The 18,935-nt window shown below is 53.5% G+C and overlaps 1 protein-coding gene and 1 long non-coding RNA gene across 2 annotated transcripts in view; both read left to right on the forward strand.

Moving 5' to 3' along the window:
* Positions 1-18,935, forward strand: part of LOC142076355 (uncharacterized) — an 801,642-nt gene that overhangs the window by 204,912 nt on the left and 577,795 nt on the right. The gene's annotated exons all lie outside the window — the stretch shown is intronic.
* LOC142076365 (uncharacterized) lies at positions 5,091-6,204 on the forward strand. The gene is made up of 3 exons (XR_012671168.1): positions 5,091-5,105; positions 5,511-5,579; positions 6,069-6,204. It is a non-coding gene; the product is annotated as an uncharacterized LOC142076365 (long non-coding RNA).

An 18,935-nucleotide genomic window follows, 5' to 3' on the forward strand; every position in this document is an offset into this window, starting at 1 on the left:
GAGAATGGTCCTACTTGGAGCCTCTGGCAGAAAGCACCAGGGGAGACTTGAGGTCGACCCTTAGGGTTTTGGAGTCGGGGATACAGAGGATCCGAGGCCCGCTATACTCCAACTGGGAAGGAGATATTGGCAGCATATGAAGGGGTTCGAGCTGCTTCGGAAGTGGTTGGTACTGAAGCACAGCTCCTCCTGGCACCCCGACTGCCGGTGCTGGGCTGGATGTTCAAAGGGAAGGTCCCCTCTACACATCATGCAACCGATGCTACGTGGAGTAAGTGGGTCGCACTGATCACACAACGGGCCCGAATAGGAAACCCCAGTCGCCCAGGAATCTTGGAGGTGATCACGAACTGGCCAGAAGGCAAAGATTTTGGAATATCCCCAGAGGAGGAGGTGACACGTGCTGAAGAAGCCCCACTGTATAATAAACTACCAGAAAACGAGAAGCAATATGCCCTGTTCACTGATGGGTCCTGTCGCCTTGTGGGAAAGCATCAGAGATGGAAGGCTGCGGTATGGAGTCCTATACACCAAGTCGCAGAAACTGCTGAAGGAGAAGGTGAATCGAGCCAGTTTGCAGAGGTAAAAGTCATCCAGCTGGCCTTGGACATTGCCGAACGAGAAAAATGGCCAGTGCTTTATCTCTATACTGCCTCATGGATGGTGGCAAATGCCCTGTGGGGGTGGCTGCAGCAGTGGAAGCAGAACAACTGGCAGCGCAGAGGTAAACCCATCTGGGCTGCCGCACTGTGGCAAGATATTGCTGCCCGAGTAGAGAACCTGGTTGTAAAAGTACGTCACGTAGATGCTCACGTACCCAAGAGTCGGGCCACTGAGGAACATCAAAACAATCAGCAGGTGGACCAGGCTGCTATGATCGAAGTAGCTCAGATAGATCTGGACTGGCAACATAAGGGTGAATTATTTATATCTTGGTGGACCCACGACACTTCAGGCCATCAAGGAAGAGACGCAACATACAGATGGGCTCGTGATCGAGGGGTGCACTTGACCATGGACACTATTGCACAGGTTATCCATGAATGTGAAACATGCGCTGCAATCAAGCAAGCCAAGCGAGTAAAGCCTCTTTGGTATGGAGGACGATGGTTGAAATATAAATATGGGGAGGCTTGGCACATTGATTATATCACACTCCCACAAACCCGACAAGGCAAGTGCTATGCTCTCACCGTGGTGGAAGTAACCACAGGATGGCTGGAATTATATCCCGTGCCCCATGCCATCGCCTGGAACACCGTCCTGAGCCTTGAAAAGCAAGTCCTATGGCGACATGGCACCCCAGAAAGAATTGAGTCAGACAACGGGACTCACTTCCGAAACACCCTCATAGACACCTGGGCCAAAGAGCATGGCATTGAGGGGGTCTATCACATCCCCTACCATGCACCAGCCTCCGGGAAAATCGAACGATACAACGGGCTGCTAAAGACAACACTGAGAGCAATGGGTGGTGGGACATTCAAGCATTGGGACACACATTTAGCAAAAGCCACCTGGTTAGTCAACACCAGGGGATCTGTCACTCGAGCTGGCCCTGCCCAATCCAAACTCTTACGCACTGTAGAGGGGGATAAAGTCCCTGTTGTGCATATGAGAAACATGCTGGGGAAGACAGTCTGGGTTACTCCTGCCTCTGGCAAGGGAAAACCCATTCGTGGGATTGCTTTTGCTCAAGGACCTGGGTGCGCTTGGTGGGTGATGCGAAAGGATGGGCAAGTCCGGTGTGTACCTCAAGGGGATTTAATTCTGGGTGAAAATAGCCCATGAACTGGATTGTATGATATTAGTTACTATATAATACTGTATGTCATCACTTCTATGGTTACTCTATGCCATATTAACAGTATTACAGTAAGAATCACCCAGGTTAATGTAGGATGAACTCTGATGAAACCAAGCAAAGTGCAACGATGATAGAACCGGACGAGCGCCCAGAACTGGCCTCAGCATGCAAGAGCCCAACACCACACACCATCTCTCCTGCCCTGAAAGACTGTTATGGCAGATGGAACCCGAACTCATGGACTAAATGAACTCAACGGACATTTTAGAGGGATGGCCCATGGACTAAGGTAATAATATCTCTGTGTGTGTATATATCAAAAGGCAGGAAAAGTGGTGATGACTAATTGGAATGTATTGGAAAATGTGAGACCTGGGCATGATGTAGATGGTACAGAATAAGGGGTGGATATTGTCCTGGTTCCAGCTGGGACAGAGTTAGCTTTCTTCCCAGTAGCTTGGGGGGTGTGCTGTGTTTTGGGTTCGGTGTGAAAGGAGCGTTGATGGCCCATTGATGCTTTGGCTGTTGCTGGGTGGTGCTTGCACTGGGGGGAGCACAGCCAGGGTGGTGGACCCAGCTGGCCAAGGGGGTATTCTATACCATGTGACATCATGTTCAGTATAAAAACCAGGTGTGTGGGGGGGCTCGCCCCCCGTTCGTGACACGCGGTCGGCGGTCGGTGAGCAGTTGCATTGTGCATCGCCTGCTTTGTATATTCTGTTACTGTTGTTGTTCTCATTGCTATTATTACTGTTCTACGCCACGCAGACTCCCCCCGATTGGGACTCTCGTGAAGCACCAAGCTTGCTGAATGGGTTCCTTGTGCCACAGGCCCTGGGCTTATCAGAGATGCTGTGGGGACAAACATCCCTCCTCTTGCCAGGGGAGCTCTGTCCCCACAATTAGAGCCGCGTGGCTGCCTAGGGACAAGCACCCGCTTCATCGTGTCCCTCTGGACAGCCACATCCTGCTCAGAGACAATGCTGGCCTGGGTCGAGGACGAGGGCATTGAAGGGACACTCCATGGGGACAGGGGCCTTTGGTGAGCTGTGGCCAAGTCCCGGGCAGGGGCAGGGCAGGAGCCAGAGCCTTGTTGGGGACGGGGTCACTGGGACCCACTGTCTGGGGGCAACTCTGCAGAGTGGGAGCCGTGTTGTCTGGGAGGGCACAGTGGCCCCAGGCAGCGGCAGGGTGAGGGCCGGGGCAGGGGATATTCTGCTCTGTTCTCTGCTCTGGGGAGGCCATGTCTGGGACTGGACCAGTTTGGGGCCTGCAGTGCAAGGGAAATGGGGTGGGCTGGAGCTGGGCACTGTGACCACCCCAGCACTTCCTCCAAGCCGAGCCCTTGTCTCCCGGTGCCCAACATTCACCAGTGCTCCCCATTGCCTCCACGGACTGAAGATCCCAGTCACCCAGCTGTCCCCATTGCCCATTCCCCGAGTTGTCCTCCTACGTCCCAGTGTTCCCTAATCCCAGGGTCCCAGGGGTCAGTCCCAGCCCCCCATTTACCCAAGGGGCTGGAGAAGGGCCAGAGACAATTCTACTTAGAAACCCTTGGTTTGAGGCTGGCGTCATCTCTGGGGGAGTCCCAGAGGGAAAGGCTGGCCTGGGAGGTGAGAGGCACTGCGAGATGGCAGTGCTGGGAGGTGAGGGGCACTGGGAGCTGGGGGGATCTAGCTTTGGGGGGCTGTTGGAGGATGGTTTCATGCTGGAGCAGTGGGTCATCACCGTAGGGTTTCCAGCTGTCAGAGGCGCACTGCCCGTCCCCCTCACCACCCGCAGATGCCTGGGCCCTTCCATGTGCAGCTGCCCCTTGCAGGAAGCTGGACTGATGCCGGGGAAGGTGGCTGGATCAGTGCCGGAGGCTGAGGCGACTCTGTGCCAGCGCTAGGCTTGCTGCCAGGGCTGGTGTCTCTGCCAAGCCTGGCTTTGCCCTGGGGGCTCTCGGGGTGGGCAAGGAGGAGTCCTGGGAGGGATAAATCGGCCCCTCGCCTTCTCCAGCTTCACCCAGCACTCGCCACACTGCAGAGGAAGATGAAGGTCGCAGCGCTCAGCATGGCCCTGCTCTTCACCATCCTGCTGTGCACCCCGGAAGATGCTCAGGTGAGTCCCCACTGCCATGGGGAGGGCCTCAAGGCTGGGGATGGGTCTTGGCTGCAGGATGTCAGCTCTCTTGCAGAATGAAATTGCAGTGGTGAGCATGAAACCTCTTGACATGGCCTCTCCCTTTCTCAAGCAAGGAGCTCCTCTAGGCTCCCCTGCACCTCCAGCCCTGGGCAATGCAGCTTTCTCCCTCCCACAATTCCATGTTCCCCTCTTCCCCCGCAATTAAACTTCTGGTGCCCAGAGACAGCGTTCCTCAGAGAGTGGTCAGACCTGTCCCTTCCCTAGTAGGGTTCACTGTAAAATCCTGTGAGGGCTCTTCTCTTGGTGCCCCCACATCTCTCCCTTTTGGCCTTCCACATCCCATCCTTTTGTCCCCCTCAGACATGCTCTCCCCACGATCTCCTCCTATCTAGGGTCCCCAAATGCCCTCCCACTGATCGTTCCCAATGCCTTTCTTTCAGTCTTCCCCCTCAGTCCTTTGCCTTTCATCCTGTCCTCTGCGGTAGTGTCCCCGGATCCCCTTCCTTGAAGTCCCACTCCCAAACATTCTCCCAGTCCCCTTCATTTTGTCCTCTGCAGTCCTCTTCCTTCTGCCCCCACCAACCACCTCGCTTGAACTCCCCCTATCTTCTCCACTTGAATTTCTTTACGCCTCACTTGCGTCCCACGCAGTCCTGTCCATTCAACGCCCCCAGCCCAGTCCCTTGGGGTCCGCTAATTCACCCCAGTGCCCTGTCTTTGGGTGCCCCCCACCCCCATCGGCTTTGGAGACCCCGAATTCCCCACTCTATCCGTGTCTCCATCCCCACCCCTGGTCCCTGCCTGAACAGGTATCCCCAGTGAAACTTGGAGGAATGGGGCTTCGGGGAGCAGAAGGTTTTTTCCCCCTCAGACCAAGGGGAAGCCATGGGCCTGGGGGGACATGGGACACCTATGCCCCACCCACAGCCCCACCAAGGTCCAATCCAGACCACACCTTTGCTCTCCTTCCCTAGGCATTCTTCGAAGCAAGTGGAAGTTATAGCCTGGACGTAAGTAGTCGGGTGGACTTGGAGGGCATCCAGTCTGGGGAATGGGAGGGCAATTTGGTCCTCCCATCCCTTGCTGGGACTGGGGACATCCCAGTGACCAGTGAGGTCTCATGGTCTCTCTACAGTTCGGGTACAGTTTCGGGCGAGTGAAGAGGGCTGAGGTAGGTACGATGAGTTCTGCTGGCTCCAGACCCTCCCGTTGCATGGCCACAACACTCCAGAGCATCCCAGCATAGGCCCCAATAGACCCCACTGCAACCCCAGAGAACACCCTTGCACCACAGTGTTTTCCCAGGGAGGCCCCTTTCCCCAGGGCCCCCATTGCGTTCTCATTCATCCCATTACAAGCCACTACACCCCAGGATGCCCCAGTACACAGCCACCCACCCAGGTGGGCCCCTTCCCCAGGACGCCCCTGCTTTCTGTGCACCATCATGGAAACTCAGGTACCCCATTTCTCCCTGGAGGCACCTTCCCCAAGGACCCCATTGCTTTCCCCTGCCTCCTACTCCACCCCAGTGTACCCAAGCATGTCCCCCCACCACTAACCCTCCCTTTCTCCCCAGCCCCTTCTGGCTGACCAGGCGGCGGAGCTTGTGCGCCGTAGACGCGTGGCTGCAGCTGTTGATGTCTAGGTGAGCAGCATCAGGGCGTCTCCAGCCCCGCAAAGGACCCTGGGCGCCAAGGGATTCCTACACCCTCTCGGGTGGGCAGAACTTGGGTATGGGAGAGGGAAACAGAGGGGACTGTCCATGATCCATGTCTCAGGGTGAGCTGGACAGAGCTGCCCCCATGCCTTTCCTGGCACCCAGTGGGGCTCTACAGACCCAGAGGGTCACCGTGCAGGCCAGGCAAGGGCTCTGGTGCCATACAGACCCCCAGGATCACCTTGAGGGGTGGGCAGGGCTCTGGGAGCTTTAGGGGCATCCTGGGCTAATGACACACTGGGCGAGGGGCTCTGGGTGCCATATGGATTTCAGGAGAGCCGAGTCCTGTCCTGGGTATACTGAGGGCTCCAATTCCTGTCCCCTTCCCCAGATCCCTGCAGAGAGAGATGGTGGGGGCGAGGCCCCTCTCACGTCCCAGCAGACACTGGGGGGTTCATTTTGGGCTCTGTCTTTCAGGACTGGAACTGGTGGTGACACCCTTGTCCCGTCCCCCTCCAGCGGCATGAGGAGATGATCATACCTGGATGACCCCACCTGGTCCCCTGGGAGGCCTGGGCCATTTCCCTCTAATGATCAATAAACCCCTTCAGCAAAGCTACGCTCTGTGTGTCCGTCGGTGTCCTTGTCCATGTCCCTGTCCATGTCCCCTCTCCTCTGCCAGCACCCAGATGCCTGGGTTGTTTCTGGCTGCACCACTGCCATGAGCAGAGTGGCTGAGGGACCCCGGATGCCAGGGGTGTCTCTGTAAAGGAGATCCCCTTCCCACCCACCGTGTGCCTCCAGATAAGGGCACATTAGGGCAAACTGGGGTGTCCCCCCATGAGGCTGGGAGAGGTAAGGGGCAGACAGTGCCAGCCCTTAGGGCACCCAGTCTTTTGGAGGCACAGCAGGAAACAGGTTCTTACCGGGACTCTATTGAGCACCATCCCCCAATTTGGTGTCAGGGCAGGAAAGGAGTGCAGACAGGCATCCCAGATCCCTGGGTGTTCTGCCCCGCTCTGGGAGTGGTGGTGGTTCCCTGCCCCATGGACTCACCACTCCCAGGAGATTTCAGAGCCCCATGCTGGGCCTCCCTGGACCCCCAGCCCACACCCTTCTCTGGGGCACCCCCCATCATAGGCCAGGAAGGCATTTTGGGGCCACTGGACACTGCAGAGAATCCCCCAGGGATGTGCGGTCCATCTCCATCACCATGAGAGTGGGAGAAGATGGTTCTGTGGCACTGAGCCTCTGTGGGTCTTCTCTGGTGTCTAGGAGTGAAGTTCAGCCACCAGCTGCAGTTGGTATCTCCACAAAAAGGCACAGGCAGGGCTGCTCCCTCTAGCCCAGAGGCCTGCTCTGACAATTTGGGGACTGGAAGTGGCCAACAGGGCCAGTCCTTATTAGGGGAGGAGGACGTCTGGGGAAAGACAGGGGCACATGTTGAAAATGTTGTCGTTATGAATCGTTATGGCCTCACCTTGAGAGGAGACAGACGAAATATTCTACCAGAGGCTGGCAGATGTCTCACACTCGCTAGCCCTTTTTCTCGTGGGGGGCTTCAACTTTCCGGACGTCTGCTGGAAATACCACACGGCAGAGAGGAAACAGTCGAGGAGGTTCCTGGAGTGTGTGGAAGATAACTTCCTGACGCAGCTGGTAAGCGAGCCCACTAGGGGAGGTGCCTCGCTTGACCTCCTGTTTACAAACAGAGAAGGGCTGGTGGGAGATGTGGTGGTCGGAGGCCGGCTTGGGCTTAGCGACCATGAAATGGTAGAATTCTCGATACTTAGTGAAGTAAAGAGGGGGGCCAGCAAAACCGCTACCATGGACTTCCGGAGGGCGGACTTTGGCCTGCTGTACTGGTTCCGGCTGGGACAGGGTTAACTTTCTTCCCAGTAGCTTGGCGGGTGTGCTGTGTTTTGGGTTCGGTGTGAAAGGAGCGTTGATGGCCCATTGATGCTTTGGCTGTTGCTGGGTGGTGCTTGCACCGGGAGGGGGGAGCACAGCCAGGGTGGTGAACCCAGCTGGCCAAGGGGGTATTCTATACCATGTGACATCATGTTCAGTATAAAAACCAGGTGTGTGAGGGGGCTCGCCCTCCCGTTCGTGACACGTGGTCGGCGGTCGGTGAGCAGTTGCATTGTGCATCGCCTGCTTTGTATATTCTGTAATTGTTGTTGTTCTCAGTGTTATTCTTACTGTTCTACTTCGTTTTATTTCAATTATTAAACTGTTTTTATCTCAACCCGGGAGCTTTCCTACTTGTGCCCTCCCGATTCTCTCCCCCATCCCACCGGCGGGGGAGTGATCGAGCGGCTGCGTGGGGTTTATTTTTGCTGGCTGGGGTTAAACCACGATACCTGCTCAGGACACTGGTCGAGAGGGTCCCTTGGGAGACAGTCCTGAAGGGCAAAGGGGTCCAGGAAGGCTGGACGTTCTTCAAGAAGGAAGTCTTAAAGGCGCAGGAGCGGGCTGTCCCCATGTGCCGCAAGAAGAACGGGCGGGGAAGACGACCGGCCTGGCTGAACGGGGAGCTCTGGCTGGGACTCAGGAAAAAAGGAGAGTTTATCACCTTTGGAAGAAGGGGCAGGCAACTCAGGAAGAGTACAGGGATCGCGTTAGGTCGTGCAGAGAGGAAATTAGAAAGGCAAAAGCCCAGCTAGAACTCAACCTGGCCACTGTTGTGAGAGACAACAAAAAATGCTTTTATAAGTATGTTAATGACAAAAGGAGAGCCAAGGAGAATCTCCATCCTCTATTGGATGCAGGGGGGAACGTTGCCACCAAGGACGAGGATAAGGCTGAGGTACTCAATGCCTTCTTTGCCTCAGTCTTTAATAATCAGAGCAGTTATCCTCAGGGTACTCAGCCCCCTGAGCTGGAAGACAGGGACGGCGAGCAGGACAAACCCCCCATAATCCAAGAGGAAGCAGTTAACGACCTGCTACGCCACCTGGACGCTCACAAGTCTGTGGGGCCGGATGGGATCCACCTGAGGGTACTGAGGGAGCTGGCGGAGGAGCTTGCCGAGCCGCTCTCCATCATTTACCAGCAGTCCTGGTTAACTGGGGAGGTCCCGGACGACTGGAGGCTCGCCAATGTGACGCCTATCTACAAGAAGGGCCGGAAGGAGGATCCAGGGAACTACAGGCCGGTCAGCCTGACCTCGGTGCCGGGGAAGATCATGGAGCGGTTGGTTTTGAGGGCGCTCACGAGCCATGTCCAGGACAACCAGGGGATCAGGCCCAGCCAGCACGGGTTCATGGAAGGCAGGTCCTGCTTGACCAACCTGATCTCCTTCTATGACCAGGTGACCCGCCTAGTGGATGAGGGAAAGGCTGTGGATGTGGTCTACTTGGACTTCAGTAAGGCCTTTGACACTGTCTCCCACAGCATTCTCCTAGAGAAGCTGGCGGCTCACGGCCTAGACAGGTACACTCTTTGCTGGGTAAAAAACTGGCTGGACGGCCGAGCCCAGAGAGTTGTGGTCAACGGAGTTAAACCCAGTTGGCGGCCGGTCACGAGCGGTGTTCCCCAGGGCTCAGTGCTGGGGCCGGTCCCGTTCAATATCTTTATCAATGATCTGGACGAGGGGATCGAGTGCTCCCTCAGTAAGTTTGCAGATGACACCAAGTTGGGTGGGAGTGTTGATCTGCTGGAGGGTAGAAGGCTCTGCAGGGGGACCTGGACAGGCTGGATCGATGGGCTGAGGCCAACTGTATGAGATTCAACAAGGCCAAGTGCCGGGTCCTGCACTTCGGCCACAACAACCCCAGGCAACTCTACAGGCTTGGGGAAGAGTGGCTGGAAAGCTGCCCAGAGGAAAAGGACCTGGGGGTGCTGATTGACAGCCGGCTGAACATGAGCCGGCAGTGTGCCCAGGTGGCCAAGAAGGCCAACGGCATCCTGGCCTGTATCAGAAATAGTGTGGCCAGCAGGAATAGGGAGGTGATCGTGCCCCTGTACTCGGCACTGGTGAGGCCGCACCTCGAATCCTGTGTTCAGTTTTGGGCCCCTCACTACAAGAAGGACATGGAGGTGCTGGAGCGTGTCCAGAGAAGGGCAACGAAGCTGGTGAAGGGCCTGGAGAACAAGTTTTGTAAGGAGCGGCTGAGGGATCTGGGGTTGTTTAGTCTGGAGAAGAGGAGGCTGAGGGGAGACTTCATCGTGCTCTACAACTACCTGAAAGGCGGTTGTTGTGAGGTGGGTGTTGGTCTCTTCTCCCAAGTAACAGCGATAGGACGAGAGGAAATGGCCTCAAGTTGTGCCAAGGGAGGTTTAGACTGGACATTAGGAGAAATTTCTTTACTGAAAGAGTGGTCAGGCCTTGGAACAGGCTGCCCAGGGAAGTGGTTGAGTCACCATCCCTGGAAGTATTTAAAAGACATGTAGATGAGGCGCTTAGGGACATGGTGTAGTGGGTATGGTAGTGTTGGGTTGATGGTTGGACTTGATGATCTTAGAGGTTTTTTCCAACCTTAATGATTCTATGATTCTATGAAAGGTCCATGGCAGCTGGGCTAAAACTCAGTCCTTGTCTCTGTGCTGTGTGTCTCCTGCCTCTCCAAAGCCCTCACACTGATAATGGCTGATCTCACAACCTCTCATGGAAAGTCCACACCAGTCTGCAAAGCTCATTGCTGTCCACAGGGAAGGGAAGGGAAGGGAAGGGAAGGGAAGGGAAGGGAAGGGAAGGGAAGGGAAGGGAAGGGAAGGGAAGGGAAGGGAAGGGAAGGGAAGGGAAGGGAAGGGAAGGGAAGGGAAGGGGTTGTGTGTCCTGTCAGGGCTGACACTCACTGGGTCTCTCCGTCCAGTCCCAGAGGCAGCTCTTCTCCCAGGGTTATGGTGTTCACAAGCTCTTCGGCTTTACATGCAGGGAGAAGGCAGACAGATTCCGCAGGGCCTTCAGTCTTGCAGCTGCTGCTGCTGGAGATTCAGAGCTGTCTGTGCTGGGACACTGGCCTGGGACATGTGCCCAAGCCCATGGCACGTTCCCAGTGCTGCTGATCAGCCACGCCTAGCTGAGGGATGGGACCTTGGCCTCAACATGCATTGACCTTCAGGGAAAAGTGTCTTGGTGTTTACATGCCATGAGAGGCAGGAGAGTCTCTTGCATTTGAAGAGAGAGACAAACATTGGAGGAGTCCTTTCTTCTTCAGCCAACCTCATCCCATCTTGAAACACTTTCCCAGGGGCCAGTCCTGCCCCTTTTGGGCAGGGCCCCGACTCCAGAGGTTGCTGCTCTCCATCCCGCAAGGGCGGCCAGGAAAACCCTACTTCCCAGGTGCTGGTGGGAGTGGGAGGACAGGCAAAGCTGGGGAGGGGAACCACCCTCCTGCCTGGCCGGCGTCCACTGCAGAAACAGCTTCTTTTGTCTCTTCTTCCTCCTTCCCAGATGGACCCTTTACAATGCTGTCAGCCTGACCCTTCCTTCTTCTCAGTCTGAACGGAGCATCGTGCCCTGCATCTGCAGCCGTGTTCCCCCTCTGGCTGAGCCTCTCCTGCCTCCCACCTCCCCCTGCTCCAGCACGCATAGCCCCAGCTGTGCCCTCAGTGCCTCCAGCTAAGGACAGGTTTCAGTCTTTGGCCTAGGCATGCAGAGAGTTCCTTGGTGTCAGGATTGAGCATCGACACTGGTCCTCAGCCTGTCTCCTGCTCCTGTTGCACAAGAGCAGCTCTCCTGAGTCAGACAGAAGCTGGTGCCCTGTCATCAGCAGTGCCACATATAGCCAGTGGCAAGGGAAAGTGTTTAAGAAACAAGGAAGGTGAAGAAGGATTTTTATTTCCCCCTCTGTCAGTGTGGTGGGTAGACCTTGGCTGGCTGCCAGATCTCAGCCTCCCTCCTCAACAAGACAGGGGGAGAAAATCAGATTAAAAAGCTCATGGGTCGAGATAAGGACAGGGAGTTGCTTACCAATTACCACCGTGGGCAAAACAGACTCAACTCGGGGAAGATTAATTGCCAGTTAAAAATATAGTAGGATAGTGAGAAACAAAAGCAAAACTAAAAATACCTTTGCCCCACCGCCCCTTCTTCTTAGGCTCAGCTTCACTCCTGATCTTCTACCTTCTCCCCCCAAGCAGTACAGGGGTATGAGGAATGGGGGTTGCGGTCAGTCCATAACACTTTGTCTCTGCTTCTCCTTCCTCCTCACTCTCCTCCTGCTCCAGCGCGGGGTCCTACCCATGGGATACAAGCCCTTCACAAACTACTCCAGCATGGGTCTTTTCCACAGGATACAGTCCTTCACGAATGGACTGCTCCAGTATGGGTTCCCCACAAGGTACAGTCCACAGTGCTTTAGTGTGGGTCCCCCATGGGCCACAGTGTCTGCCAGAAAACCTGTTCCTGCATGGGCTCCTCTCCACAGGCCACAGGTCCTGCCAGAAAACCTGCTCCAGCGCGGGCTTTCCACTGGCTGCAGCTTCCTTCAGGGCACATCCCCTTGCTCTGGCATGGGGTCCTCCACAGGCTGCAGGTGGATATCTGCTCTACCATGGACCTCCATGGGCTGCAGGGGGACAACCTGCCTCACCATGGTCTTCACCACGGACTGCAGAGGACTCTGGAGCACCTCCTCCCCCTCCTTCTTCACTGACCTTGGTGTCTGCAGGGCTGTTTCTCTCACATTTTCTCACTCCTGTCTCCCAGCTTTTGCTGCATGGCATTTTTTTAACCTTTCTTAAATATGTTATTATGAAGGCACCACCAGCTTTGCTGATGGGTTCAGTTTTGGCCAGCGATGGGTCCGTCTTGGAGCTGGCTGGAACTGGCTCTGTCCGACACAGGGGAGCCCCTGGTCTCTTCTCACAGAAGCCACCCCTGCAGCCCCTTCCCCCCTCCAAACTTTGCTATGTAAACCCAATGCAGTCAGCCTTTCCCTGTTTTGCAACAGCTGGAGGTTACAGGACTTGTGGCCTAGAAGTGTCTGTACCACTGCACTAAGGAGCTGGTGAATCTTTTGCTGTCAATTTGTTTAACTTTCTTTGGACCCATTTGCATGTTTGTCACCACCAAAAACTCAGAGGACTGGTGAAGTTGTGTGAAGGAGGACTTAAGGACATGTGCTAGCATCGAGCCTCGTGGGACTTTGCTGATAATTTCCCTCCAGGATGAACAGTGTTCATTATCTCTTGGCTGTGGTTTCATCCCTCCAGACATGCACTGAATGACCACCAACATTTATGTTGGGAATTTTTCCCTCACCCCACTGCATTTCATGTCTTCAGTGGGGTCAACTGCAGGAGAATATTTCCCAGGGGGCTGGAGTGGACCCGAGAGTCCCCAGGACCAGTAGGATGTGGGCAGGGCTGATGGGCTTGAGGGCAGGAACTGGCGGCTGACCAAACTCACCCAGAAGCACCTGGGAGGTTTGGTTGTGAGGTACACCCAGCTGTCATGTCCTGGGACTGCCTGGCAAGGGGCAGGTGATCACCTCTGCCCCAGCCCAGACTTTGTTCTGTTTCCTCCTACAGTTCTTGGTCACATTTTAACAACAGCAACAAAAAAAAAGAAAACAAAACCAAACACCCCCTTCCAACCCAGCCTTTGTGCAAGAGTTTCCCAGTGCAGAGTGATTTCAGGGCAGAGGGCATTGAATTTAAATCTCTAAAGCCCTTTTGAACATCTTCACAGGCTTTGGCAGCATTTAGACAGAGTCATGATGGTTTTACCTTAAATAGTTTCACGGTATCAATGGTGAAAGAAAGAAGACGCTTCCCAGGGGAGAGAGGAAACCTCTCCGTTTCTCCCATGGGCTCTGCTATCTCCACACTTTTGGCCCAATGAAAACTTAATGATGCCCAGGCCTCCCTTCTCAGAGGCTGAAGGAGGAAACTACCCAGGAAACTACAGATCTGTTAGTCTAACCTCAGCACCTGAAAAAATTATAGAGGAGATCACACTGGGTGCTACTGAAAGGCATTTAAAGAACAATGCAATCATCAGGCACAGAAACACGGGTTCACAAAGGGAAAGTCCTGTTTAACTAATTTGATATCTTTCTACAATAAGATCACCTGCCTAGTGGGGGAAGGGAAGGTGGTGGATATAGTTTTTCTGGATTCTAGTAAGGCTTTTGATACTGTCCCTCACAGCATCCTTCTGGACAAGTTGTCCAACTGTGAGATGAGCAGCTTCACGGTGCGCTGGGTGAAGAACTGGCTGAACGGCAGGACTCAAAGGGTGCTGGCGAATGAGGCTACATCTGGCTGGCAACCAGTCACCAGCCCTGTTCCTCAGGGCTCAATCCTAGGGCCAGTTCTATTCAATGTTTTTATCAACAATCTGGATGCAGGAGTTGAATGCGCCATTAGCAAGCTTGCTGACCATACTACACGGGGAGGTGCTTTTGACAAGAGGGACAAGAGGACACAGTAGAACCAGTCAGTCAAAAGAGGTGATTAACCCACTGTATTCAGTGTTGGTGTGGCCTCACCTTGAGTACTGTGTGCAGTTCTGGCCCCCACCATTTAAAAAGGATGCTAAGGTCCTTGAATGTGTCCAGAGAAGGGCAACAAAGCTGGTGAAAGGGCTGGAAGGAATGTCCTATGAGGAGCGGCTAAGGACTCTGGGTTTGTCTAGTTTGGAGACCAGGAGGCTGAGGGGTGACCTCATTGCTCTCTACAGCTTCCTGAGGAGGGGATGTGGAGAGGGAGGTGCTGATCTCTTCTCCCTGGAATCCAGCGCTAGGATGCATGAGAGTGTCTCAAAGCTGCACCAGGGGAGGTTCAGACTGGACATGAGGAAGCATTTCTTTACTGAGAGGGTGGTCAAACCCTGGCACAGGCTTCCTAGAGAGGTGGTTGATGCCCCATGCCTGTCAGTGTTTAAGAGGCGTTTGGACAATGCCCTTCTTAATAACATGCTTTAACTCTTGGTCAGCCCTGAAGTGGTCAGGCAGTTGGACCAGATGATTGTTGTAGATCCCTTCCAACTGAACTATTCTGTTCCGTTCCGTTCCATTCTATTCTATTCTATTCTATTCTATTCTATTCTATTCTATTCTATTCTATTCTATTCTATTTACCCCTCCATGCCTTTAGGTGAAGGGAGGCCACAGGGCAGCACTCAGGTGGTGGGTGAAGCGAGGAAGAGGAAGAGGAGGAGAGAGGTGAGGCGGACACTTCCCACAGGAAACCAGAAGAGCCTTTCTGCCCAGGCGCTGCAGGTGTTGACCTTGAGCCAGTGGGAATAAAGAGGGAAATCTCACCTGCTAAAACTGGTGGGCTCCTTGCTTACTGCTGTTCATAAGGAGCCCTCCTGCGTCCAGCTCATACCAGACAGCTAAGTTTCTCCCTTGCAGTGCTCTCAACTTCTTCCATCAACCTTTCCAAGAAAGGTTCTCAGCAAATTACAAGCTTGCTCTTTCTGTTTTGGGATAAGGGTGCCCTCCTGTGCGGTAATATGGAACAATGAATGTGTTTGACATCCCTTAATTCTCTATGGAATAACATATTGAGGAACTGAGGCAACAACTTCCATAAAGTTGTCCCTGATTATTCTTTATTTTGAGTGAAACTGCAAAAGAAAATAATTACAAGAGAGAGTCTAATGTTGCTTAGGCAGTGATATTTAGGAAAAAAAAACAACCCCACACCTCTTAAAAGATAGGTTATATCACAAAATCACAGAATCATGGAATAGTTGAGGTTGGAAAAGACGTCTGGAGGTCACCTAGTTCAACTCCCTGCTTAAGCAGGGCCACCTACAGCCAGTTGCCCAGGACTGTGTCCAGGCGGCTTTTGACTGTCTCCAAGGATGGAGACTCCACCACCTCCCTGGGCAACTTGTGCCAGTGCTTGGTCACTCTCATCTAGTGGAAGATGTTCCTGATGTTCAGAGGGAACCTCCTGTCTCTCAGCTTGTGCCCATTGCCTCTGGTCTTGTCACTGGGCACCACTGAGAAGAGCTTGGCTCCGACTTCTCCGCACCCTCCCTTCAGATATTTATATATAGTGATGAGATTCCCCTGAGCCTTCTCTTCTCCAGGTTCAACAGTCCCAGCTCTCTCAGCCTTTCCTCATAGGAGAGATGCTCCAATCCCTTCATCAGCTTCGTGGCCCTTCATTGGACTCTCCAGTATGTCCATGAGAGCCCAGCACCAGACACAACACCCATGCTGAATAGAGGGGAAGGATCACCTCCCCCACCTACTGGCAACACTCCTAATGCAGCCCAGGACACCATTCACCACCTTTGCCACAAGGGCACACTGCTGGCTCATGGTCAACTTGGTGTCCATCAGGACCCCCGGGTCCTTTTCTGCTGAGCTGCTTTCCAGCTGTTCAGCCCCCAGCATATCTTGGTGCCTGGGGTTGTCCCTCCAGGGGCGGGACTTTGCACTTCCCCTTGTTGATCTTCATGAGATTCCTGGCAGCCCATTTCTCCAGCCTGTTGAGGTCTCTCGGGATGGCAGCTTGACTCTCCAACATATCAGCCACTCCTCCCAGTTTGGTGTCCTCTGCAAACTTGCTGAGGGTACACTCTGCCCCATCAATCAGATCATTGATGAAGATGTTAAACAGCACAGTATTGATCCCTGGGGTACACTACTCGTTAGTGGCTTCCAACTACACTTTGTGCTACTGATCACCACATTCTGGGCCCAGTTCTTCAGCCAGTTTTCAATCCACCTCACTGTTGGCTCCTCTAGATCAGACTTCATCAGCTTCTCTATGAGGATCTTATGGGAGACATTGCCAAAGGCCTTCCTGAAGTCCAGGTAGACAATACCCACTGCTCTCCCCTCATCTACCAGGCCAGTCATTTCATCAGAGACATTTATCAAGTTGATCAAGTCTGAATTCCCCTTGGTGGAGCTATGTTGACTACTTCTGATGATTTTCTTGTCCTTCATGTGCCTAGAAATCCTTTCCAGGATTAGCTGCTTCATTGCTGGGTCCTCCTTGACCTTCTTGAAGGTAGGAGTAACATTTGCTTCTCTCCAGCCTTTGGGCACTTCTCCCAGTTGCCGTGGTCAATCAAAGATTATCAAGCGTGGCCTCACAATGACATCAGCCAGTTCCCTCAGCCCTCATGGGTGCATCCCTTCTGGGCCCATGGACTTACGTATGTCCCATTTGCTTAAGTATTCCCTGGCCTGATCCTCTTCCACCAAGGGTATGTCTGCCTTGCTCCAGACTTTCCCCCTGCTGTCTGGGGCCTGGGACTCCTGAAGGCCAGTCTTGCCTGCTGAGGCAAAGAAGGCATTCAGTGCCTCAGCCTTTTCCATGCCCTGTGTAACCAAGTCCTCTGCCTCATTCAGCAGTGGGCGGACACTTTCCCTAGCTTCCCTTTTGTCAGCCTTTGTACTTAGAGCAGTACATCCTTTTTGCACTTATAGAAGCCCTTTTTGGTGTCTTTGACATCCCTGGTCAGATTCAATCAGATTCAGCTTTCCTAACCTCATCCCTAGATGCTCAGACAACATCTCTGTATTCCTCCCAGGTTACCCGTCTTTGCTTTCACTGTCTGCTTCCTTTTTGTGTCTGAGTTTGGCCAGGAGCTCCTCTTCCTTCATGCAGGCCTCCTGGCATTAACGTTTTATTTTCTTCCTCCCTCACTTCCCCCTTCCAGATCATCCTCATACCTGTGATGGATGCACTTGACCCCTTAACCAAACGAGCGGTACTTTGGCACAGGCTCCAAAGGAGATAAATGTTGGAGAAAATTAGCCAGACTAGGCCGCGGTGGGAAAATTCTGAGTCATGCTGAGAAGGGAGAAAAGAAAGTTATGCTGACCTTGCTCTGTGCAGATAAGCAACTTTGAGAAAGTACAGTATAAGGAAAACAGGATGGAACCCGGACCACGTAGCAGTAACCGAAAGTAGGAGGAATATGATAATGTAATTTTTAGAGCTAAGCCAATGATTGTGAGACAAGTGTGCATAAGGTAGAACTTAGTGTATAAATATGTGTAGGGTTTTACAATAAAGTTGAAGCTGGCCTTATCACTCACATTGAGTCGACTGCCTGCCTTCCCTCGCTCGTCGCAAGTGGCGCCCGAACAGGGACCCCCCATCCCTGTTTTCCACCGGACAGCGAGATCGGAGAAGCACTGGTAGCAGCGACCAGGGAGCAGAAGATCAGTAGACGCTGTCGCGGCGTGCCTGATCCGTGCTTGAACCCAGGATAATAAAGAAGGGGTTCGCCGTCCGATAGAAGGCTACCCGTGGGAAAAGGCTGCAAACGACCGGATAATTAAGAGGGTCAGGAGAAGCGCGCAATGGAAGTAGAGGTAGCCTTCGATATTTTAAAACGCTTTTTAGAAGAGCGGGGAGTAAGCCAATTAAAAGACCTGGCTGGTTTAATTGCGTTAGGGAAAACGAAAGGGTTTTTTAAAAACCCTGAAAGTATGTTTGAAGTAGACGAGTGGCGTTCTTATGGAGATTGTTTGTGGGATCTAGTAATTGATGATGATAAATCAGCAAGAAAATTAATGAAATCTTGGAGAGAAGTTATTAATTGTATAAAAAGATATAAAACTGAAAGGCGAATAGCTACAGCCGCCTCAGATCGGCTTGAGCAGTCCGATCCTGCCGCTGGACGTCTCACAGCAGGGGGTGACTACTTTTCACCTCCGCCTTTGGGAATTCCTGTTCCCGTTGGTCGCCGACCCTCTCGTCCCCCTCCTGATCCGCCGACAGAAAGGGCTTGTCCCTCCGCACCGCCGGGGGAAAGGGAGGGGGAGGCTCCAAGTGAAAATGAGAGGGTAGACGGTGGCGGACAGGAGACTGCTCAAGCTGAAAGTCTTCTAAAGGCCTCACCCCCCCCACCCCCCCACCCCCCACCCCCCCACCCCCACCCCCCCCACCCCCACCCCCCTCACCCCCCCCACCCCCCCCCACCCCCATCCCCCCCACCCCCCCCCCATCCCAAGCTCATCAACAGCCACGTTTAGTGCGGGTTAGTTGGGACAAAATAGCACGAGAAGCTGTTGAACAAAAAGATTTTGATTTATTAGATCAAATTAGCCCTCAAGCCTTCCCGGTAATCTACCAGGTAGATAACGCGGGGGCTATGACTGGGGTGCATCAGGCCCTAGATTGGAAAATATTAAATCAATTGCAAAACAGTTAATGTGCAAGGCAAATGCTAAACTATATCTGGGGTAGCGGAATGCTATGTCCAGAAGATATTAAGAACATAATGAGGTTTATTTTGAAGCAATCACAACAATTACTTTGGCAAGCTCACTGGCAAAGACTTTGTGAAATATCTGCGCACTCGCCCCGAGCCCCAAATGATCGTTTAGCTGGAGTAACTGTAGAACAACTAATGGGTATAGGTCCTTTTGCCTCTGTAGAAATGCAGATGCAAACTGGCCCAGACGTGTTGTT

This window comes from Calonectris borealis, unplaced genomic scaffold (assembly GCF_964195595.1).
Source record: "Calonectris borealis unplaced genomic scaffold, bCalBor7.hap1.2 HAP1_SCAFFOLD_44, whole genome shotgun sequence".
NCBI lineage: Eukaryota > Metazoa > Chordata > Aves > Procellariiformes > Procellariidae > Calonectris > Calonectris borealis.